Raw genomic sequence first — 26,086 nt, forward strand, 5'->3', positions numbered from 1 at the left:
GGTGAGCTCAGGGCTGAGTTTCTGTAGTGCGTTCACCTTTATTTGCACTTAGACACCCCAGGTTGGGTGGAGAAGAGGGAACTGGGGGTGTAGCTCAGTGGTAGAACATATTTGCCTAGTATGTGCAAGGCCTTGGGTTTAGTCCCCAACACTGCAAAAAAACAAAGCAAGAGGGAACCTTGCCAGGGTCTAGATGTCTCTGGTTTGGAAGCACTGGGTGAGGTCTGTTGCACCCGAGCTGACAGGTGACAGCCCCGCCCCTTGCCCCATTGGGCTGTCCCTTCCATTCCCAGAGCCCTGGCAGCTGGTTCCAAGCTCAGAGTGCTGACCCCTTCCTTGGGAGGGCATAATTTGATAGGCGCCTGAGTGCAACAAATTCCTGATGTGTAGTCTTAGGAATCCTGGGCTCACTGGACTCTTTTTCAGATCACACCCCAAGTTACTGTTTAAACTTTAATGCGGCCAACACAGTCCAAACACAACAGGGAGTAGAAGTTACTTGCTTTCCTTTGGGACTATCTGGCTTCATGCTCTGATTCCTATTTTGGGTGTTGGATGTGGGACGTGATGGGCTGGGTGACAGTAGTCTGAGTAGTCCGATGGTCATGAGACAATGCAGACCCAGTAGCTGCCACTCACGGGCACTGTGAGAGGATGAGATATCTGTGGTCCCTGCCCTCCTGGAGGTGGCATTGTATGGAGAAAGCAGCTGTGAAGGGGGGCTTGGTAGAAGGGTGGGGTGGGGGCTGCTGCAGCCCATAGTAACCAGCTTTAAAGAAAGGGACAGGGAAGGGACCCTGAGTAGGAGACATTTGACTGAGACATAAAGAGTTTGCCAGATGACAAGAGATCGGGAGGGCAGTCCTGGAGAGGAATTGTACACAGAAGTCTTGAGGCTGGAGGGGCTATATTCAGCTGAGCTGTCCCTCAGGTGGCTAAACAAGAGACTCCAGGGTGGGAAAATAGGCCAGATCCTGTAGGACTTCCCAGAACAGGCTTCCTGTCCTCCGGAGACTTTTGGCAAGGTTGTCACAAGTGTGTGTTGGGGGTTTGGGCAGGGGAGGGTGCTTCGGGGATGCTGCTAAACATCCTGCAAAGTGCAGAACAGCCCCTGCCAATAAAGAATGATTCCGATAAAGAATTCAATAGGACGGGCCCAGTGTGGTGGCACACGCCTATAATCCCAGTGACTCAGGAGGCTGAGGCAAGAGGATCATGAGTTCAAAATCAGCCTCAGCAAAAGCAAGGTGCTAAGCAACTCAGTGAGACCCTGTCTCTAAATAAAATACAAAATAGGGCTGAGGATATGGCTCAGTGGTTGAGTGGCCCTGAGTTCAATCCCTGGTACCACAAAAAAAAAAAAAAAAAAAAGAGAGAGAGAGAGAGAGAATTCAATAGGACAGAGGCTGGGAAACTTTCTAGAGCCACACTAAGGACTTTGTTCCTTATTCTGAAGCCCAGGGGGAGTCATGAAGGGGTTTTACCCAGGAGAGCGATGTGACCAGATTTATGTGTTAAAATTGATCCAGCTGCTCAGAAGAAATTTCAAGACCTAACTGTTTTTGAGTCCCGCCTGCTCTTTCCAGCTGTGGAGTTTCCAGTCTCTGCTGTTATTCTGGGGTTCGCCTTTTGGCTACTTTCTGGTCATCTGGGTCTCTATCAGGCAGGGACACCACCAACTCAGATAATTTTTAAGAGTTACACAGGATAGGGGCTTTTCCCAGAGCCACAAGAGCACCGCACTGGGGCATACCAAAATATTTCAGGCATCTGTGATGGGCAGCCAAATGCCCCACAGAGCTGTTTACATCCTAATGACCTCACTTGGCAAAGGGATTTTTCAAATGTGATTAGTTAAGGATCTTGAGAAGTGAGAAGATTACCCTGGATTATGTTGGTGAACCCACCGCAATCAAAAGGATTCTTATAAAAGGAAGACAGGCAGCGCTGATCAGGGGAAATGTGATGACAGAAACCGGATAGAGAGACAGATTTGAAGATGGTGTGGTGTTGGTTTTGAAGATGAAGGAGGGGACCAGAACTACAAGATAATAATCTCTTTTGTACCACTATCTTTTTGATAATTTGCTATATGTCTACAAGAAATTAATACAACCTGGAAAAAATTTTTTTTAAATTAACTGACATAAAACAGGAAAACTGAAAACTAGAAACTAACATGTTATCTATTTTTAAATTTGTTTTTATCATATTTAATAAATATAAAAGGTATAAGGACAGATACAATGCACAACTGGTCATCATTTCCAAACTCAAGAAATAAAGCATTTCTAATATAGCTCAAGCCCCTTGCAAACCCAACTCTGGTTTCATTTCCCTCTCTGCTTTGTAGAGCTAATCAATATCCTAATTTTGGTATTCTTTTTATTCCCATGAGTTTTTTTGGAGGGATAGTACTAGGTTTCTTTTTTTTTTTTTTTGAGGAGGTACCCTGGATTGAACCCAGGGACACTCAAACATTGAGCCACATCCCCAGCCCTATTTTGTATTATATTTAGATACAGTGTCTCACTGAGTTGCTTAGTGCCTCACTGTTGCTGAGGCTGGCTTTGAACTTGTGATCCTCCTTCAGCCTCCTGTGCCATTGGAATTACGGGTGTGCACCACCATGCCCAGTTTGGGGAGTGATACTAGGAATTGAACCCAGGGTGCTGTACCACTGAGCTATACCCCCAGTGCATCTCCATTTTTTTTCCTTAATTTTTGAGACTGGGCCTTGCTAAATTGCCCAGGCTCTTGTTGAATTTGCAATCTCCCCGCCTCAGCCTCCTGAGTCACTCGGATTATAGGCATGTGCTGCCACACTTGGCTGCCATACATTTTTATGCATGTATCCCCAACAATATGTCACACAGATGTTCTTTGACTTACAATGGGGTGACATCCCAATACCAGTTGAAAATGCTGAATATTATAGCTTAGCCTCACTTACCTTACATATGCTCAGAAGGCTTACCTTAGCCTATATGGTTGGGCAAAACCAACTAGCACAAAGTCTATTTGATAAGAAATTGTTGAATATTTCATATCACTTATTGAAAACTTGTGTCCAAAAAATGTTAGCAACACAGTTCACCCTCGAGTCTCTGTTGCTCACTCTTGGGATTGAATGGCTGACAGGGCACTGTGACTCACAGTCACAGTGAGTTTTGAGGGGGTGTGGTGCCACTTACCATCAGCCTGGGGAAAGATTCATATTCAAAATTCAAAGATTAGTTTCTACCAAATGCATACTGCTTTTGCACCCTTGTAAAGTTAAAAAAAAAAATTCTTAGGTTGAGACTGTTTGTACTGCTTTGCATGCTATCTTATATGTTAGGCTTTTTGTGCCTAATATGGTGGAGATTTTTGGATTGGAATTGACCTTAGGGGGCACTTTACCACTGAGCTAGACACCTGGACCTTATTTTATTTTTAATTTTGAGACAGGGTCTCACTAAATTGCTGAGGCTGGCCTTGAACTTCTGATCCTGCTGCCTTAGCTTCCCAAATTGTTGAGATTATAGGTGTGAGCCACCGTGGGTAGTGTCTGATGTTTTGAGACTCATTCTTTTAAAAAAATATTTATGTTTTAGTTGTAGTTGGGCACAATACCTTTATTTTATTTATTTATTTTTATGTGGTGCTGAGGATCGAACCCAAAGCCTCACACATGCTAGATGAGCGCTCTACTGGTGAGCCACAATCCCAACCTGAGACTCATTCTTATTGATGCCTGTGGAATCTGTGTTACCCCATTGTTATGAATGTCATACTTTATTCTGCCAGTGAACATTTAGTTTATTATCAGTTTGGGGATATTACAAATAATATGCCCATGAGTGGTTTTTGTACCTGTCTCATGAATTTCTGCAAGGGTTTCTCTGGGATTTATTCCTGGGAGTGGAATTTCTGAAACCTTGGATAAACAGCTTCTCTAGAGAGTTCCAAACCACTCTTCAGAGAGGATGGGTCAATCTAAATTCAACTGGTCGATGTAAATAACACTAGGTGATATTGTTAAACTACTGGATATTTGCCAATATGATGGGTATGAAAAGAAATTTTGTTAATATTAACCTTTATTTTCTAGATTACTAGGGTACTGAGCATCTGAAAATGCATTTATTGATTATTTCCATTCCTTCCTCTGTGAATCATATGGTCATCTCTTTGCCTCTTTTTCTATGAACTGGTTGTTTATTTCTTAACTTCTTCTAGAAGTTCTTTGTGTTATTCTGGATACCACTTATTTGCTGCTATAAGTGTCATCAGTGTCTTCTCCTATTTGTTTTGTTAGGAGTATGTGGTGTCTTTTGATGAAGATTTGATCCCAGGGCTGCGTTGGGCAGAGATGCAGTTCTGTGATCCTCTTGGGATCATGTTTCAAGGCTTTGTTGATGAGAATAGCTAAGGAGTGTCCCATAAAGTGATTTTCAAAGGTAAGGAAAATCTTCTGGACATGTTCAATTTGGTTAATAATCCATTATTAACCATTAAAATGGTAATCACATATTTATTTAAACTGTAAACTCATTGCCTTCAGGAGGCCAGGTGGGTAACCAAAGATTAAAGAGGATGAGGTGGAGCCACATCTCTCTCCAAGACACTTATTTGATGCTGTCTAAAGCAACCTACACAGCAACCCTATATGAGGAGGAAATCAGTATTAATGTCAATTTGCAGATAAGAAAGCCCAGGCTGAAAAGTTAAGCAACTTTTCCAAAGCCACATAAGTAGAAAGTTAATGCACCAGATTCGACACTAAACTATCTGCTTCCCTGGCCCATCTCCTGAACCATGATGCTAAGAAATACAGTGGTGCAGTTGAGATGATGTGTGACGACTGGGCCTTAGTGTTGGAAAGTGATAGGGCATGGTGGGGACTGCAGCAAGCTGGAGAGGAAATGCCTGTCTGGATATAATGTTTCCTCCATTCTACCTGCCTCAATTCAGCCAGGAATGCAGACCTAGAGCTGCCAGATTGAATTTTTTTTTTTTTCATGAGAGGCTAGAAATCCAGATGTTTGTGGGAATGGCAACTGATTTTTAAGTACTGGCAATCAAATTCAATAATTTCACAAAATTTTCAGGACAAATAAAGTGTTTTTATGGGTCCCTTTCATGACCTTTGATTTGACCCAGAATGAATGATTTCTTTGCAGCCAAAATTGCCTTTGGGGATAAAACCATATGAAATGCTACTTTCTTCTACTTGTTACTCAACAGAGGTTATTTTAGTGCAAGGATCTCCCCTTATTTGAATGCTTAGTAATTGGAGTCCCCAAAACAATCATGTGTCATATTAATCTAACTTTTTTGAGTTCCTTTTACCACAGGGGACAAGCAAAACAACTGAGCAGGAAGGAATCAGACTTGTGGGATGTTTGCCAGCTAATATTTTCACCTAAACTCTGAATAGAGAAGCGTTTTCTTAGTAATTTTTAAACGTATCTGCAGTAGCTATAACTGTCTTAAGATTATAGAAGCCTAATAGACACTGTTCTTATGCTGTAAGGGTTAACAAAATATCTTTCTTTTCCAACAAATAGATTGATAAATGTGACAAAATTTCTCCTTTGGGGATCACCATGGTTTAAATTAGTTCTTCCATTGGAGAAATATCTGTTCTTTTTCATCTTCTTTAAGTCTATTTCTTTGTCTGAATTATTTACTTCATAAATTCTTCTTTTCTCTTTTATTTTTTTGAAATGGTCCCTGAAACACTTTCTATGGTTCCCCTTCAAACTTTAGCATATCTTTTCAATTAAATATTTATTCATGTTCTTTGGCCTGAATCTCATCTTCAAAATTACGCTCAAGGCAGGGAATTTCTCTTGTTCAACAAAGAGATGGTGTCACTGCATTTCTAAAACATCCTTTTCTTTTATTAATATATATAATTTCAATCAGATTTTAGAACTATGGACTACAAGTGTGTTTTTAACTTCTTTTGTATCTCTCTGCCCTGTAGCTCTTATTCCACAAAGTAAATATCAATAATCACTTCTTTTTGTAGTACTAGGGATTGAACCCAGGGCCTCATGCATATTAGGTAAGCACTCTACCACTGAACCACATCCCCAGCCCTCCATAAATAATTCTAACCCTTCTTTGAAGATTTATAATCCATAAATGTATGATTCTATTAAATAGAACTGGAAATCTCTAGATTAGCATGGGGGTGGGGCTTACCATTGTTACAGCTAACATTTTTTTTAGCAGTTATTAACCTAGAATTTCATTTAATCCTCATACAACAATTCTATGAAGTAGGTGTTATTATTATCCCTATGAAAAATTTGAAACCAAAATTTAGTAGTTTCAAGATCATAGAGAAGCCCTCCACCCCTGGGTTAGCCCCAAATTCTGAAAAATGATCTGGTGGAAGAAAGGGGAGGAATGAACAGAGGGAGAGAAATTTGCTTCTCATCAAGACTATAAAGTAAGGCCTATTTATTAGTTGGTAATTTCAAAATATTTCACAAATTCTTTGATATTTCTCCCTTCAAAAAGTGGAGCCTAATTTTCTCCCCTTGAGAGTGGACTGTGTTTTTATAGGCTAGCATGTGATAGAAGGACAATGTATGACTTCTGATATAGTCATAAAAGGCATTTTTGATTTCCTTCTTGCTTTCTCTCTTGGTCACTCACTCTGGGGGAAGCCAGTTGCCATGTTGTGAGGATGCTCAAGCAGATCCGTGGAGAGATCCATATGCCAAGAAACTGAGGCCTCCTGCCAATAGCCATGTGAGACAATAATCTTGGATAACCATTCTTTAGCCCAGTTAAGTCTGCAGATAATGGCAACCTTTATTGACTTCTTGACAACAACCTCATAAAAGACCATGATGGAACAGAATCTCTCAGCTAAATTGTCATAAATTCCTGACCCATATGAACTGTGAGATAACAAATATTAGTTATGTTACCCAGATGTTTGGAGGTAATTTGCTACATAGCAATAAATAACTAGTTTAGCTAGGTTATCCTCTAAGTGAGTAAGTCTTACTTTTTGGTGGGGATGGGCCAGGGACTTCTTTTAGAATTTATAAAAAAAATATAGACCCTTTCCTTAGAAAAATGTACAGACACAAAAACATATATTCTAGCAAAGCCAATTCATGGATCTCAGATTAAAAACTCCTTTCCCAAATACTAAAGTAGTCCCAGTATATACTCTTTCCCTCCAAACTCCCTTTCCTGTGGATAACTATTTTAAAATATTCTTTATTCTGTGTTTCAGTTTGTTTTTCCTTGAGCTGAAAGAATGGCTAGAAAGGCTCTGCCCTTCCCTGCTTGCCCCAGGCTCTTTCTACCAGCACATTTCAGAGGGCAAAGAGGTCGAGCTAACTTTTCTCATGGTTCTATTTTTGTGACTTAATTCTTATGGAGAAGAGAATCAGGGTGCCTGGTGGGATTTCCAGAAAAGTCAGAAACAGTAGTTACTAGAAATACAGGAAGGAAGTATGTTCTTGAAAGATGAAAACTCCAAAGTCCAGAGCTCAATGAGTTGGCTCCATTTGTGTTCTCAGGACACATCCAAGCATTTCGGGGATTCCTCTTAAGTTCACGCTGAGTCTACTTGAGGACTCTTAGTCTTCATTTTCACATAGAATTGTCTGCAGGCTGACACCATTGGGTGCAAAGGGGAAGAATAGCTATATCTCTCCATTTTTTCTCTGGGGAGAGAAAGTCCTTTGAGGAGATGTGACCAGCAGGGAGAGCAGTCAAACTTCCTCTCTGTAGACAGCATCTGCTTGATCCCTTGAGGCCATAATTTCTGACGAAACCAGGGAAGTATTGCAAGTCTCAGTCAACTTCCTCTCTGGGGCTTCCAGAATGGTCTCACTTCTGTTCAGGAGCACCCTTCTCTGGGCTACAGAGGCTCTGTCAGGAAATGTAACCGATGGCTAAAGTCATAGCCACGAATAAGGCAGAGACTGCCATCAGCCTCTGTGGTGAGCTAAGAGGCAGATGGTAGGATGTGGTGATGAGAAGGGATTCTAATCTACCTTCACTGAGTGAATGAAACCACGTTTTTAATAAACAGAGGTCTCTAGAGCTATATTTATTATTTTGTGTGAAGAAGTTAGTGTGAGTAAGGAGAGCACTAGTAATCCAAAGGTTAGGGCAGTGGGTGGTAAGATGGTCCCTTCTGCTTTGTCTAGATAGATGGGACTTCAGAGACAACCCAGACTCCTTGAATAATTAGCACCAATCTTAGAAGTATCTAGAGAGCAAAGAGGAGACGGACAGATTGCAACAATTATAGAACTTAGATTCTCAATACAGAGAACCTATGACCTGTAGTTATTTGAAATGAATTGATTTTCTGTATGTTTTCATGAATGATTTTATGTATGTTTAATAGTAATCTTTCTGTTTAAAAGAAAAAAGCAAATAGTAAACATAGACAATATTTTCCAAGAAGGGTCTCAGTCAGTAGCTGGCAGGTGCTGCCCTTATGGGCTCCTGCTAGGTTCCCCGTTGCTCAGCATTCACTGAAGGCTTACCACCTGCCTCTGTTTCTATGTTACTATGACAACCTGTCTATTGAGTCTGTCCCTTGGAGACATGTGATCCCCTGCCCTATGGCACAGACTCCACTTTCTTTTTGATTTTTGTTGTTGCTGGGGAAGTTTCCTGGTTTCCCAAGAAAGCACAGGAAGAAAAGCAATAAAAGATACATTTCCTGCCAAACATTAGGGGACAACCAGATAGAAGAGGAGGAACAATAATTTGTGAATATGATGACAACCATTATGTACAGATGCCTTTCCTGTTGAAAAATCGGGCCTCGAGGAGAGTGGAGGACTTGGTCACATGGCTGTGAGCTCAGGACACACAGAGCAGCCCTCTTGATAGCGGGCCCCAGAACACAGGCAACTTCCTGATTGGTTTATGTGAGCACTGACTTTTTTGCTGTCGCAATAAAGTGAATGCTAGCTTCTCTCAGAAATTAGAGGGCAAGTCTGACTCATTTTGCTGAACTTGGAGGTCATGGGGCTTCTCTGGGTGTTGAGCATGACTGTATAAAGTTCTTGACATATGTGGCAGCATCTGCTGACAAAGGAGTTTTCTGCCACAGTAGTGTGAAGCAAGCCCCAGGTTTAGGAAGTTCCCTTAACACCCAGAAACATCACATTGGCTGGGACATGGACTGATCTCATGGCTCTCAGCACCCCCAATGCCTACAGAAAAAGCTTTTGGCAGGAAGGGGCTTGGTGGAGAAAGGCGGAAGAATGACTTTGTTGTTTTTGTTCAAAATAACACATATTCTTGTAAAAAATTCAAATTATATAGAAAAGTACATCAGTTTTTTTTAGACCCTTTACTGTAAATCCTCACTGCCCAGAGATAACCATCCCCACATTTATCAAATATGATTTGAGACTCACTAGATGAATGAGTGGATGGATGAACAAATACAATTTTAAAAATAGGATGGTATTCTGCATACTGTTTTAGATTTTTTAAAAAACTAAATATAATTTTACTTGAATTTAACATCAGAAAAACAGAAGAAACACTCAGAATTACTAAATTGGTTGCTTCATCAGTACAAGATATAATAGTTCCTCAAAGATATTATTCTAGAATTAAGAAAAACATTAGAAGACTGAATATACAGTTGTTTTTTTAAAAGATCATTTTCAATTTGAAATGAATGTCTATTGACTTTCTATTATGAAAGGTGAGGAATTATCCACACATAGTTCAGCCCACTGCCTGACTCTATTCTTGATTTTTATTATATTCCTTTGGCAGTGTTCACCTCATTTCATTTTGCTGTCTAACCATATCTTTCTGTTGTTTAGTTTTTGCTCTGTCTTTAGTGGACTCAGTACTGACCACACCTGTGTTACCCCAGTGTTATGGATGGAATTGTGCCTTCCCCACCAAGAGAAGGTATGTTGAATCTTCAAGATGTGACCTTATTTGGAAATAGGATCTTCATGGAGGTAACCAAATTAAAATGAGGTCATAAGAGTGGGCCCTAATCCAAATGACTAATCCTTATAAAAAGGGGAAAATTAGACACAGGCACAGAAGAAAGACGATGCGAAAAGACACCAGGGATAATACAGTGAAGAGCAGTCAGTTTCCCCAAGCCAAGGAATATGCCTGCCTATCGTAGCTGGAGAAGGCAGGGTGGATCCTTCCCTAGCTCCTTCAGAGGGAGCCTGCCTCTGAACACCTTGCTTCCATACTTCTGGCCTCCATCACTTGGGGCAACAAATCTCTGCTGTTCTAACACATTTGATCTATGGTATTTGTTATGGCATTCCTAGGAAACCAAGAGACCCAGGTTCTTCATTCTAGAATTTATTTTGACACATCTCTTGGTTGGATGCACTTTATTTATGTTTTTCCAGAAAGTTCCTGGGTCTTTTATTTCCTGAGGTTTTACATGTTTGAGACTGTCTGTGCCACGGTGGGCAAAGACACAACTTAGGCAGTTGAGGGGAGAAATAAAGAATGTCCACGCACTTCTGCCCTTTTCAAAGTTTTATTCACTCAAATCACTCAATAGAATTTCACTCTATAGGTTCTTAATCAAGAAAATGACAATCTTTAATGATGGGCAAGGTAATAGACATAATCAATTCAAAACAAACAATTCTAAGTCAACTCTAAGCACTGCAAATACACTTAATCATGACAGACCTATTACAGACGTTCCCTCTGCATGATAAGCTCAAGTGCCAGATCTAGTCTCAAGTCTTAGGCCTTAAGTCCAGCAGTGCACACTCACTCAGACCGCAGTGATCAGGTCAGGAACTCATGGAGGCTTCTCCTGATGTGGAGTTGACAGCCAGTTGAGGAGACAATTGTAAGGAGATGTCACCATTCTCACTAGGGTTAGGAGGCTGCTGTAGAGTTTAAGAGCGGAGCGGATGATGCAGAGGATCAGGTAGATGATGAAGAGAGTTGGGATGTCAGTCCAGGTCCTCATCAGGCTCTCTAGTGTGTGTGCATCAGTATTGGCTAGCTCTAATGTCTGTTCATTTGCTCCACCTTTATACTAAATTTTGGAATTCTGCTCCCCTTTGGGTCCCTATGAGCTATTACCAGTTTTCTTAGTGACATTTTACATTTCAGGACATATGGTTTGGTGATTTCCTCCCTGATCTTACACTTCTGACTCTTATCAGGGCGAAGGCAAATGACATGTGATTTCACTCTGACTCTCATCAGGTTGTGGAAAGTTATGTGTCTTTATCAGGCTGTTGACATATTGGAGGGCTCTGTAGCTGGTGCCTGGTGAGACTGCAGGTTTATTTAAAATGGAGTTGCTTAGGCTAAGGCCATCCTCACAGTCTGTCTGTTGTCTTTATTGGTGCATATAAAGTCCTTGAGTCGTGTTTTATTTCCTTCAGAACATTTGAGATGTTGGTCCTCTGTCTTCTGATTCTTCTCTCTGCACATGGTTTCCTAACTGGACACCCATGTGAGATTTTTCCTTATCCTTGGTGTTTCATAACTTCAGTAAGATATATCTTGGTGTTGAACAATCTATATCAACTTTTCTCGGAATATGTATAGCCTTTTGATCAGAAGATTTAAATCATCCTTGTTTCAAGGAAGCTCTGTTTAACTTTGAAAAAAAATCATATTTAATTCCTTTTTTTCCTCCTTCTTCAAAAGTGATTATTCACCTTCAGAAACGACAACCTCTCTTTTCTTGGTTTTCTTTAACAATATTAATTTTCTCCATAATCATTAGCAAGTTGTAGGGTTTGTTGTTCGTCTCATTTTGTGTGATTTCCAGGAGTCTGTCCCCCATGTGCTGAACTAGTTATTTTTATCTTATGTTCTGTTGCTTCTAACATAGATCCCATCTCTATCATGGTTTACTCTTCCATTTTTATCCTGCATCTACTAGTTTACTTTTTACCTCTTTCTGCTATTTTGTAACCTCTTTGTTGAAGGGAAAAAAACCATTTTTGGGGGTGGGGGCATGTATTGGGGATTGAACCCTGGAGTGCTTTACTGCTGAACAACAACCCCAGTCCTTTTTATTTTTTTATTTTGATATAGGGTTTCACTAAGTTGCTGAGGGTCTCACTAAATTACTGAGACTGGCTTTAAACTTGCAATTTTCCTGCCTCAGCCTCCCGAGTTGCTGGAATTACAGGCATATGTCACTGTACCTGGCTCAGCTCTTTGGACTTTTAGGTGTTTCCTTTGGAATCATTTTATAGAAATGGTATTGTCTGAATTTTCTTTGAGAATACAGAGAATTTATCTGAACATCTTTTCTGTTTCATTAGGTAACTCCCTTTTAGTGTGTGTGTGTGTGTGTGTGTGTGTGTGTGTTTTTTAATCAGCCTTTTGTGTATATTTTCTTTCTCGGCAATTTCTAGGCATAAATCCCCTTTTGATTATTACTTATCTTTGAATGGGGTCTACTACTGATGGAATAACAGTATGAAGAAAGCAGAAGGAAGTTGGGGATTGGAGAAAACTAAGATCCTTCAGATATAATAGTTTTGTTTGTTTGTTTGTTGTTGTTGTTGCTGGTGGTGGTTTTTTGTCTCAAACACCCTTTCAGTTGTTTTCTTTTTCTTGGGGATCATCTCTCTGATGGTGTTCAGGAAGTCCATGTGGCCGAGACGCATGGGTCCCTGGTGCAATCTGGTGGTCTCTGCTTCCTCTTTCCCTTGGTCTCCACTTCCTCTTTCCTTACCATCCCCACATGTAGCCCATCTTCTCTGCCACTCTAGAACTGGCTGCTCTCTACAGGACCTCTGCCCCCACATGCCCCAGTCTCTGGAAGCCAGCCTTTGCTACCATGTCTTCTACATGAAGTCAAAGCACCATCAACCAGGCTTCCACCATAGAATTTTACAGAGACCTGGTCCCACCCTGGGTGTACCTGGCACCTCCCTTTCCTATTCCAGTTCTCATCCCATGTAAACAGCAGGTTTGTTTCATGGGCTCTGGTTTGGTGCTGTGGAAGTTCCTTGTCCTGTGGAAAATGGAGGGCTCCCTCCCTCTACATTTTTTTTTCATTTGTTTGACTATGACCAGAGGTTTTCATAACGGGAGGAGGAAATAAATATTTTAATGGGAAGTTTCTTCTTTTGAAAAGTTAATTGGTATTATAGTAAGCTATTTATAGCCTGGGAAGATTTATCTTTATTATGTGAATAATACTACAAAGTATAAATAGGAACACGATCTATTTTTTCCATTTCTTAATATTCTATTTCTCCTAACTTAGACTTAAAAGTGTCCTGTTCACGTCATGAACAGCATTCCCTCCATTCTGTTTCTGTTCAAAATAAGGATGTATTTTTACTTTTTTATTATAAAAATAACAATGCTCAAAAAATGTTCACTAGAAAACATTGAACAACACTAAAAAAAGAATGACAGTGAAAATCATCTGAAATCCCTCTATACATAAATGCTATTAAAGTTGTGTGATCATCTTTTGAGACATTTTCTATACATACACAAGTAATATCTGTAATTGGACCAAGTGGGATATATTTGCTGTTTTGTCAAGTTTTGTTTTATATAAGTACTGCATTAGGACCTTGTCACTGAAAGAAATTCAAAGGACACAGACAAACCCTCCTTCATCCTCCTTCCATCCTTTTCCCCTCTCCTGCAAAAGCACCTGTCTCAGACTTCCAGAATATTTTCTGTTCATTTCCATACATAATTGTAAACACACAGAAACATACATTTTTATAAACATAAATTAGATCACTGAGTATAACTGAAATTCTCATTCAGTAATTTTTTGAAGACTAGTGTGAATGGGACCTAATTCTAATTAAAATTTCTAATTATAGTGGGATCTTATTCTAATTAATATTTCTAATTAGTTCAAAGGAATTATATTGTGTTTTGAATATACACTGTATCCTCTATTCTTCTACCTTATGCAACTGTTTTAATTCATATGATGTATAACCTAATCATTTGGATTTATTTATTTTCCTTTACTTATTTATTTTTGGTGGTACTGGGATCAAACACTAGTACCCATTTCATACGTGCTAGGCAAATGCTGTACTACTGAGCTATATCCCACAACCCAACCTTTATATGCAAAAGAATTTGGGGCGTAGTTCCGTGGCAAGATGCTCCTAGATTTAATTCCCAGTACCAGAGGGGTGGGGGAAACTAAAAAGGCAAGACAATTCTGTGTACAATAGGTACATAGATATCTCAGTGGAATAGAGTGTATAAGGAGATTCATCCAAATATGCTCAACTGATGTTTGGCAAAGTTATTGGAGCAATTCAACTAGGGAAAGGATAGTCTTTTCAACAAATGCTGAACCAATTAGAGAGCCATATGCAAAACAAAACAAAACAAACAAAAAACACCATATCAACTCTTGATCCTTACCTCACACCATATATAAAACTAAGAGGAAACACATGACAAATTAAGAACCTGTCAAAGACTAGGGGAGACAAAGGAAATTATATATGCAGTGTGGGATCCTGGACTGGATCCCAGAACAGGAAAAGCACAATAAGGAAAATATCAGTGAGATTTAAATATAGTCTATAGCTTATTAATAAATGCTAATTTCCCAGTTTTGATAATTGTACTATGATTATGTTGTTAACATGGGGGGAACCTGGGTGAAAGGTATGTGTGAACTGTCTGTACTATTTTTGTAGCTTTTCTGTAAGTCCAAATTTATTTCAAAATAAAGTTTTTAAAAATTTAATTTTAAATGGATAATATATCTAAATTTAAGAGCTAAAACGTCTAGAAGAAATTGTAGTAGAAAATCCGTAGCTTTAGGTTTAACAAAATTTCTTAATATGACACAAAAGGCATAAATTATAAGAGATAAAACCAGTAAATTGGACTTCATCAAAATTTAAGACTTTTGCACTTCAAAAGCCCCAATTTTACAAAAATAAAAAGATAAGCCAAAGACTAGAAGAAAATATTTGCAAAATATATATCTGACAAACAAATGTATATCTAGAATATATGAGAAGTTCTTACAACTCAATAATATGATAAGCACTCAATTTAAAACAGGAAAATATTTGAACAGATAATGTACCAAAGAAAATGTGCAGATGACAAATAAGCACATGAAGAGATGCTCAAAATCATTAGGCATTAGGAAAATGCAAATAAAAATCACAGATCCCATTTACACATCTATTAGAAGAGCTAAGATGTTAAAAGACTGAGTATTAACAAGGACGTTCTGCAAGGAATGCAAAACAGAGCAACTGCTTTAGAAAATAGTTTGGCCCAAATTTAAAGATAAACTCACACCTACCACATGATCTAGTCATTCCACTTCTAAATATTTATCCAACAGAAATGAAAACATACGTCTACACAAAGACTTGTACATGACTATTCATAGCAACTTTATAATAGCCCCAAATGGGAAACAACCCAAATGTCCATAAATAGGTTAATAAATAAATATCTATATCTATATTATGAAACAGTACTCATCTTTAAAAAGGAATGTTACAGCAATATTGATGAATGTCAAATTTATTATTCTGACCGAAAGAAACAACACAAAGAAGAGTGTGCACTGTATGATTCCTCTTATGTAAAGTAAGAAAAATTGCAAACTGATCCATAGTGACAAATCAGTGGTTGCCTGGTGACATTGGCAGTGTGTATTGGCGGGAAGGAGTAGGAGGAATCACAAAGGGGCAAGAAGAAAGTTGAGGGTGATGAACGTGTATGTGCGTTATCTTGAAGGTGGTAGTAGTTTCAGAGATATGTATACATAGGTCAAAACTCACCAACTTGTGCTCTATTTATTGTATGTGAACTATACCTCAATGGAGTGGTTTAAAAAAGGGGCTGGGGGGCAAAAAAGAAACCCCCTGGAACACTTGTTGAAGAGTTTGCTGTACCCCACTCCTAGAATTTTTGATTCAGTCAATGTTGGGTAGGGACAAGAATTTGCATTTCTAATGTGCTCTGGAGATGCTGAGGCTGGTATTCTACACTTTGAGGACCACTGGTGTACAGAATGTGGCCAAGAGCTTTGCAGTGATATTGGCCTTTCTGTCTGCCCGGCATCCCAATATTTTTCTTGCTATGAGGGCATCTCTACATATCATGGGAGGCAAGACTCCATCTCCAACATCAGAAGCAGGTGGGCAAGATCTGCCTTCTCCTGTCCCCTGGCCACATTCTGTTCTCCACCTCTCCACCACTCTGATCAGGACTTGGGTTTAGCACACTCATTTTTGTAGATTTCTTGCTCCCTCTGAGACCATAGTCAGACACCATTCTCAAGGATCGTTCATTCTGGTTCACTCCCTTTCACCCTCTGAGTAAAGTGGACTGAGGGTGTGCCAAGCCAAGTAAGGCTGGAAACAGAGTCTAGAATGATGAGACAGGTTTGCGTGCAGCAGGAGAAATCAAGCTTCCCAAGGATTCCAGAAGGATCCAGAAGGAAGAGTTCAATGGACTGCATGTTTGTGACCCTCCCTTGGATTCCTAGGTTGAAATCCTAACCCCCATGTGATGGTATTAGGGGGTGAGGTCTTTGGAGGTAATTAGTTTATGAGGGTGGAGCCGTGGTGAACAGAATTAGTGTTCCTCTAAAAGGGTCCCCACATGGCTGTCTTACTCTTTTGGATGCCACAGGAAGTAAACAGTCTCTGACCTGGAAGAAGTCCCTCTCCAAACACTGCATCTATCAGCATCTTGATCTTGGACCTCCCACATCCAGACTGTGAGAGATAAATGTCTGTCGTCTCAGTCACACAGTTTATGGCATTTTGTTAGAGCAGCATGACAGAAACAATAGGTGCCAGGTGCCAGGGACCCAGGAAACTGCCATTCAGGAGGTGCCCCTGGTGCAGAGGTTGACAAAGACCTCTAGCTACTCCAGACAAAGGACAGTAGAAGACCATTTGCAGACCTGCTTGCAGCATGGGACCTCCTGGCTGGAGGCAGATGATTGTTTCAGGAGGCTGGGGTGAAGGTGGGCCTGGCAGATCTTCCTGTTTTGTTCCTATTTTTAGTAACAACGGTCTGCTTTGTATAAAGATAAAGCCAGGACTGTTTTAAATAGCTGCATATTTTGTTACGGTAATATATTTCTATTCCTCTTTTTTTAAAAAAAAATGAGAAATGACTTTCCAGCATCTGTTGAAATCACATGTTCATGATTTAATCTGGTGCAAGGGTGATATTTTATTATTATTAATGGTTATCTTTGGGTCAAACCTTACAGTTATTCTTGGGATAAAGCCTCTCTGTTCATGGCATAAGGTTTCCCACAATATATTAATGAAATCCATTCTATGTATGCTTTAATGCAAGATCTATGGGTGCTTTATAGGACTAGGTAAGGTTTTTCTAGAACAATGATTTTCAATCTTTTTCTCATTATTGCCTCCCTAAGGAATCTTTTTAGACCTTTTTTTTTTCCTTAATTGCCACCCCCATTTAATTTTCATACCACAGATATACCATAATTCTACTACAGGTAGAGTTACACTTTCTACATGCAAAGAATAAGGTTTTCTTTAACCCCTACAAGAGTCAAATCTGATGCTTGGGGGAGATACCCCGATGGAGAAAGTGTGCCCTGGAGTATTCTTTATTTGTGCATAATGACCTACGCAACAGGGCACATTTTCAAGGCTCAGAAAAAACAGAACAGCATGAGTTCTCTAAGGCCAATACATTTTAGTAAAGACTTATTGTGTTCATTGATTCCTCTCTGACTATCTTACAAAATGGGCCAACAAATACATTTGACCTTTGGCAGAGCCTTCTACCTCCACTTCAGAATCCATCCCTAGAGAGCCTTCCCCAAGTAGCACTTCCTAACTCGTTCCCCATCTCTCTAGCCACTCACACCAGCTACTCTCTGAACTACCCTGCTTCAGCCAGGCACTCCCAGGCTGTGAGAGGTGCCCCTCCCAGCTCAGGCCCCCCACTAGCTGTACTCACAGACACTCCACAACCCTTACTTCAGCCCCGACACCTGTCCTCGCCCTGGAGAAAAAGTATCTGAGAGATAAAATTAGTGCCATCCTGTACTATGTATAATTTTCATCTGTTCTTGGCAAGTCTGCATACAGTCTCATAGATCACATACTAGATCACAAACATACCTTCGACTGGCTCCAAAAGAACAGAAACGATGTGTGTTATGCTCTCTGGCCAAAATAAGATGAAAAATAAAGTAACAACCCAAACAAAAATAAACCAGCTACTTGGAAACTTAAAAATACTTATTGAATCAACAATTGACTTGGAAAGGAAATCAAGAACACAAAAGGAGTTTATTCAGAAAACAATGATGGTTCAGCCTGCCATGCTAATCTCTGTGGAATGTGTTCAAAGCAGTACTTTTAGGAAACTTTATGGCTCAAAAAAATTTTTTTTTTCTTTTTTGGTGGTTGATAAAAAGAAAACATTTTATAAAGAATTCAACTTAAGATATGAGGAAAGGAATGAGAAGACCACCCAAAGTAAAGAGGAAGAAGAAAATTAAGGCAAAGGAGCAGAAGGAGATACTTTTGAAAGTGAAAAAAATAATTTCAATGAGCTTAATAACCAAAAGCTAAGAATTGGACAGGAAATATATAATTCAATAAAATATGAATTGAGAAAGGATACATCTACCATGCGGCCTGCGCAATGGTTTCATTAATGAGGTTCTAGGCATAAAGTTAGTTAGAAGAGATCGAAATAAAACACACAGACTCAGTTACCTTATTTCTATTGCCAGGTCCGAGACGGCTCCCCTCTCTGGCTCCAACCTCTAACCGCCCAGCAGGGCAGCAAGGATTACTCAGGGCTAGCAGGAGAGAGAGAGAGTGAACACGCCAGGGAGTAGCCTTTTATTGGGGAACAAGAAATTCAGGGGATAATTCCATCCAATGAAGGTTGAGGGGGGACTGCACTCCAAGGTCAGGGTCAGTGATTGGGCCCCCGGGGTCAGTGGTCAGTCACACCCCCACACGGACGGGTTCTCTCATCAGGAAAGGGCCGGGAAAATTCCGACACAGCCAGAAGCCTCAGACCCTTAACGGGAGTCGCCCAGTCACGTGTCAGGATGGCTTCCCACAGATACACACACACACACATATAAAATTATTTCCCTGAGGAAGTCCTATTTGATAAAACACAAAAGTTTGTATTAATAACATTTGAACATATAAATGAAAAGTAGATTATTTATATTATAAAATATAAAACTCTAAACTTTTACAATATGAAAGTCTAAACTTTAATATTAAAGCTTATAACTCAATTGAGGAGAAAGTTTGGAAAGTTATTCAGCAAGAAGTGTTCAGAAAGGAAGCAGGACCTGAGAGATCAGGAGGGCGCTCAGGACACCTGGTGGAATGGGAGCCTGCAATAGAAGTCAGTGTGCATTAAGGAAAACAGAGATGTTTGACAGAGACAGGAACCTCCTGGGATCCCCCAAGAACCCTCTTGCAGCAAGCCTCAGAACTGAGGGGGCAGTGGTCTCCCCGCTGTGGAGTAACTGGATTGAGCGGGTGAGAGGGACCCTCAGAGGTCACTAATGATTTAGGAAATCTTTTTGTCCTTCTGTTTGATTTTTATCAAAATAGTTGCCTGTTTTCTGGATTTTGTCTTAAAAAACAAAACCAAGTATACCCATTATAATTAATTTACTAATGGATTTTGGTTTTCAATAGTGGCAAGACAGACCAAGAGGAAATGTAACAGGGGTTCACTTGATGCTTTGACTATATCCCTTGTGGCTTTGAAACATACATTTTTTTTTCTTTTTCCCATCCTTCTTCTCCCTCATCTTCTTTTCCCTAACTTTCTCCTTCCTGACCTTCTCTTCCCGGATCTTTTTTTCCCTAGCCTTTTCCCTGATCTTCTCTGATCTTTCTCTAACCTTTCTTTCTGATCTTCTCCTTCCTGATCTCTCCTCCCTAATCTAATTTTCTCTGAATCACCTCTTTAAAAGCCCCCTGTTCCTTCTGATGGGCAGAATCACAGCCTCTGAGACAGGAGTCCCCTGTGTCTCTCCTTTGTATCAAAGCAATAAGCCTTCTTTTTCCTTTTTTTCAAAACTCTGTCCTTGTTATTGGATTGGCATGGCATGGCATGAGCTTTCGGCAATAGAAACAAGCAGAGAAATCAAACAGGGATAAAAAGAGAGGTATGAATATCCTTAAAAAAATAATCTCTGTATCAGGTAGGATTTGTGTTGGCAATATACAACAGTATATTATTAATTTAATAATATTTGCTTCAATATCTTAGTGTTCTTCTTTCATGTACAAGACATCTGGAGAAAGGCTGTCCAGGGCTGGAATGGTGGCTCACAGAACCAGAGTCGACCCCAGGGTCCTTCCCTCTGTCCCTTCTGCCAATCTCACCACCTCTACACTCCTGGGACAGGAAGGGAAAGGTGGAAAGGACCAGAAAACTCACCTTCTAGCAGAATCGACTCCTGTCCTCCTGGAAATACCACATTGCCAACTCATGGTCAAGTCACATGACCAGTCCTAACTGTAGGGAAAGCTGGGAAAGGTTACCACCATGAGCAGAATCAGAGCTCTGTTACTAAGCAAGAAGAGGAAACTAGATAGACAGTGGGCAGACCACCGGTGGTCTCCGTCATGTTCCCCAACAAGGAAACCCTGCCTGGGCTACCAGGACGTTCCTAATTCTTGCTACACTCTGGGCCTTCATAAATATTTACTGACTTAGAATGTAGGGGTTTAGAAAGTGAAGTCTGAATTCATTTTAAGCAGAGCAGGAACACCTCTTGGTAGTGATAGTGGCCCGAGTGAACAAGGGTAACCGCTACTGCTGGCTGAGCTTGAACTCTGATTTTAGTAATTTAATTTATGTAAGAAAAATTCCTCCTGAATATATTGCTTATATATTGCCTTTTCAGAAAGGGCCACTGTGACTGCTCTATTTAAGACTGTATTGGCCGCTACCCATCGTCCTGGTACTTCTTATCTCATTTTTTTTTTCTTCTGCCAGGCAGAAAGCAGTGGACAGAGGTCATCCAGACGACCTCTCCAACAATCCCCAAGGTCTGCGTTGCCATTGCCCCCTGTTACATACTTGGCACATCTAAGGTTTGGAGGGCTGGATGAGCTTTGCCAGTAATCAGGCAATGGAGCTGGAGTATATTCTGGATTTTTTTTCCTTTCTTACTCTTAATGTCGCCATTCTACTCCTTTTCCTTGTTTGTATTTTGCTGCTTGTCTTAGCTCAGGCTGCTATAACAAAATGCCATAGACTGGGTGGCTGAAACAACAGACATTTATTTCTTACAGACGGATATTTATTCCTTTCTTCAGGCTGCGAAGTCCAAGATCAAAATGCCATTGGGTCCAGGGTATGAGGGCCACTTGAAAGACGGCTCTTTCTCTTCCTCTTTTTATAAGGCTCCATTCCCATCATGAGATACCCACATGAACTGATGGAAATTTGGAAATTTCCCAAGGTCCTACTTCCAAATACCATTATATTGGAGGTTATAACTTCAATATATGAAACAAAAATGGAATGGGGACGAAAACATCCAGCCCATAATATTGATTTACTGGTAGGTGTGGGGCAGATGCTACTACTTAATAGATCATATGCAGCCTCTATATTTTTCTTACTAAAACAACTCTGATTTTCTTCAAGATGACTATGCACCAGATAAAAAAAACCATTTACCTCATTTGCAAACAGAAAAGGCCATGAAACCTAGTTGATGCCTGATGAGATCTAAAAGAGAATATTGGATGGCATTTCCAGGAAAACTATTGTTTTCCTATTTAGAGAGACTAATTAGCTGGCATGACTTCTTTCAATCTTTCCCCTTCTGCCTGGAATGCAGACTGAGTATCTGGAGACAGCAGCTATTTTATATAATGAGGTCAAGAACAGCACATTATAATAGAGCATACAGTTAGGAGTCTGCAGGACTTCTACCAAAGTTATTGTTACTCTGGAAAAGCCCCATTTGATGAAGCTGCCATATTTGGGTTTCTATTATTATGCAACTGAATTGACACCTAATTGAAATGAGACATTAAATTTCTTACTGTAATTGTTTTCTAAAATGAAATTTCCTTGTGTTTATACTAATTTTTCTTTTTTGAAGGGGAAGCGCTAGGGATCGAACCCAAGGCTTCACATTTGCTCTATTGCTGAATCACACCTATGTCCCCACCATTTTTGCTTCAGGTATAAATTTGGAGGTCATATTAATTCAATATTCTTCTCATTTTATTATTAAATATGTCTCTTCCATTGTATGATTCTTTTAAAAAAATTCTTTAGAATATTACTTGCAAAACTCCTTTTCCCCTCTCAGAAAGAAGTTGAAAGTTCTGGGAAGGCTGTGACCCCCTCCTCTCTCTGGGGTCTTTCCACCTCTCTAAAGAGTAAGAAGTGATATATCCCACACAGACTAGACCCCACACGTCCATTGGGGATTTTACTCTCCCTGGGGCTCAGCACAGGGCACATGGCCCCAAATCCTTTTTTTTTTTTTTCTTTCCCCAGGATCCTGTAACACCTAAGCTAGGGATAGCAAATAGCATGCAGGTCTAATCCAGTTCAGGAGGAATTTCATTTGGCTCAGACAGCATTTAAGCCTTCTTGTGAAAAGATTGTGAACATTTTAAAAAATGAGATCTTTAGCTTTTTAGATACAAATACCCAGTTTCAGAACACGCAGAAGACAAGAGCATGTTAAAGGACACCAGCAAATCCAGACGCTGGGAACTTTGTAAGACAAGGGAGTTGGCTCTTTAACAAATACACTGCAAAGGGGAAAAGATGAGGGGAATAAAACAGTGGATTAAAGGAGACTTGAAAATATGTCAATCACTCAACTCACAGACCTTGTTTGGATTGGACAAACCATAAAAAATCAAATTAGGGCTGGAAGCAGACCTCACAGGTAGATCGTGTCCTTAGGCAGCACAAGTCTTGGCTTGGATTCCCAGCATAAATAAATAAGTAATAAATTACATTAAATAAATATTTTATGAGAAAACTATAAATTTTAACACTGATGGGACATTTGATGTTAAGAAATTATTGGGGTTTTTTAAGCTATGATACTGTGCCATGGTTAGAAACAAGAGTCCTGTCTTTATAAAGAAAAGGATGGATTAGGGATTTACTTTAAAATAATTCAGGATGGGGAAAGTAGTGAAGTTATGGATGAAACAAAACTCATGATCAATAATCATTGTTGAAATTTGGTGGTGGGTGGGGTTTACTATGGTCTTTTGTTTATTGTTAAATATGTTTAAAGTTTTCCATAGCATTAAAAAGAACGTGTGTGTGTGTGTGTGTGTGTGTGTGTGTGGTGTGTGTGTGTGATGGTACTGGGGAGAAACCTAGGGCCTCACAAATGCTAGGTAAGTATTCTACCACTGAGCTACATCCCCAGCCCTGTAATAATATTTTTTAAAGAAGAACTTCCAGCTGGGTTTGGTGGCCTGTAATCCTAGTAGCTTGGGAGGCTAAGGTAAGAGGATTGCAAGTCCAAGGCCAGCTTGAACAATTTAGAGAGGTCCTAAGCAATTTAGTGAGACCCTGTGTCAAAATAAAAAATAAAAAGGGGGGTTGTAGCTCAGTGGTTAAGCGCTCCTGGGTTCAGTCTCCAATACCAAAAAAAAAAAAAAAGAGAGAGTTTTCCTATAACAATTCTGAGTTTGGATTCTCATGGAAAGCTCTGGTGTCACCAGGCCAGACTCCCACATTGCAACAACAGCGGGAGTGTTTCCATGCTGGCACTGTGCAGGCAGCCATCGTTCCTGCCACTCGGGTTGCACTGGCCTGGCCATATCCTGCCTGCACACCTGCACAGATGTCCATCAGCCCCAGTACTCCAGGCTGCCCTCTACCGGGCACTTCCCATACTTCCCCTCTCATGTTCTTCTCACCCAGACCAGCATCACTGTTCAAGTGGGGCAAAGCCAGCTGCTTCCTCTTTCTTCCTTTTTCATGATGTTCTTCCCCCAGGTCCTTTTTTTCTGTGCCATGAATCCTTTTTTTGATCCCCCAAGAGTCCAGGATTTTGAAACTCAATAGCTGGAAAAAACCACTTCTTTCTCTGCCTCCCGCTCTCTGTCATCATATCACTTTTCCGGGCAGTGAGAACAGAACACGCTGACCCTTAAATAGGGAAACCAACAGATGGGAATGAAAAAGAAAACTGGGAAGCATTTGGTGAAGATGTGGATCCAGGTCTTACACCCATCATACTGGCAAATATTAAGAGTTGAGTTTCAAGTGCTGCTAAGGTGAATGGAAATCAGAAGCTGGGAACATCACCTGGTGTAAGCTCCCTGGGAAGCAGTGTGATGCGTTGGGTGGACTGTTGGGTCAGCTTTTCATTACTGTGACCAAAGACCCAATGAGAACAATTTTAGAGAAGGAAAAGTTTATTTGGGGCTCATAGTTTCAGAGATCTCAGTCCATAGATGACCAACTTCATTACCCTGTGCCCAAGATGAAGCAGAACATCATGGTGAAAGGGTATGGCAAAGGAAAGAATCTGGAGTCAGGGCATCAGGAAGCAGAGAGAGAGAGAGAGAGAGAGAGAGAGAGAGCACTCCCTACCCACCGGGGACAAACTATAGGCACATCCCAGTGACCCTCTAGCCACACTCTACATGCCTACAGTTACTACCCAGGTAATCCATTCAAGTGAATTAATGCACCGATTAGGTTAAGGCTCTTATAACTTGATCGATTCACCTCTGAAATTTCTTGGATTCTCTGTTACGGTTTAGATATTAGGCGTTCCCCCAGAAGCTCATGTGTGAGACAATGCAATAAGGTTTAGAGGTGAAATGATTGGATTATAAGAGCCTTAACCTAATCAGTGTTAATCTCCTGATAGGGATTAACTGGTGACTGTAGTCAGGTAGAGTGTGGCTGGAGCAGGAGGGTCATGAAGGCGTATCTCTGGGGTTATGTATTTTGTGAGCTAAATTTAGTCTCCCTCTCTCTGCTTCTCATGTCCTGAGCTGCTTTCCTCTCTTTTGCTGTGATGTTCTCCCTTACCTCGAGCCCTAAGAAATGCAGCCAGCTGTCTGTGGACTGAGACCCCTGAAGTTGTGAGCCTCAAAATAAACTTTTCCTCTTCTAAAATTGTTCTTTCAGGTCTTTTGGTTACAGCAATGAACAAGCTGACTAAAACAGTCTCACACATGAGCTTTTGGGAACATCTCCTGTCTAACATGGACTGAACCAATACTTCCCACCCAGCCATGACATCCTGGATGCTGAACCCAAGAAACTCCTTCCCATGTCTCCAACAAGATGTGTAAAGCTCTGTTCATTGTAGAAATGTTTGTAATACAGAAGATTTGGAAACACCTAAAAGCTTGCAAATGGGAAAGTAGATAAATAAAATGTGTTACATACAAATAATGAAAAACGTTAGGCAGATAAAGGAATGCTCAGGCCCACATCTACTTATATCAGTCTGGAGCAATCTCAAAAGCATCACCTGGGCTGGGAAAAGGTGAGAAGCAGTAAGAGATGTATACCAACAGGCCATGCATATATATTTTTTAAAATATTTGTTTAGTTTGCAGATGGACACAATACCTTTATTTTATTTATTTTTCTGTGGTACTGAGGATCAAATCCAGAGCCTTACACAATCTAAGCAAGCACTCTATCACTAAGCCACAACCCCAGCCCCTGCATATATGTTTAAAAGCACACACATAATACCAAAATTGCAAATAGAAATATAATCAAGGAAGACATAGAAAAAAATCGAAACAAAAAAAAATATCACAGGAATAAATCCTGTGGTAGGGTGAGGAAAATGAGATTTGGGATAGGGTAAGGGGTCAAAAAACAAAGTAAAATAAAAGTGAGCCCTTCCTGTGTCGATGAAGTCTGTGCGCCTTGACCCAGGGAGAATGGCTGATTTCCTCTGAGCACGCCCCATCTCAGTAAGCAGAAAACTAAACCAAAACACGAGTTAATATTTAACGCATGTGGAAAGAAAACTCCAGTGAGTGCCCGTGGATACCCCTGTGCCTGATGTGTGCTCAGAGGTGGCAGAGGGCAGTCACTCAGGCTGGGTCCTGAGGGCAGAGGGAGGCCTCAGGCAGCTTCA

The 26,086-nt window shown here is 40.4% G+C and overlaps 1 long non-coding RNA gene across 1 annotated transcript; it reads left to right on the forward strand.

Moving 5' to 3' along the window:
- Positions 1-4,310: 4,310 nt before the first annotated feature.
- On the forward strand, positions 4,311-25,837 carry LOC139701710 (uncharacterized). Its single transcript, XR_011704241.1, has 3 exons — positions 4,311-4,442; positions 9,822-9,912; positions 25,114-25,837. It is a non-coding gene; the product is annotated as an uncharacterized lncRNA (long non-coding RNA).
- The last annotated feature ends 249 nt before the right edge of the window (positions 25,838-26,086 follow it).

This window comes from Marmota flaviventris, chromosome 14 (assembly GCF_047511675.1).
Source record: "Marmota flaviventris isolate mMarFla1 chromosome 14, mMarFla1.hap1, whole genome shotgun sequence".
NCBI lineage: Eukaryota > Metazoa > Chordata > Mammalia > Rodentia > Sciuridae > Marmota > Marmota flaviventris.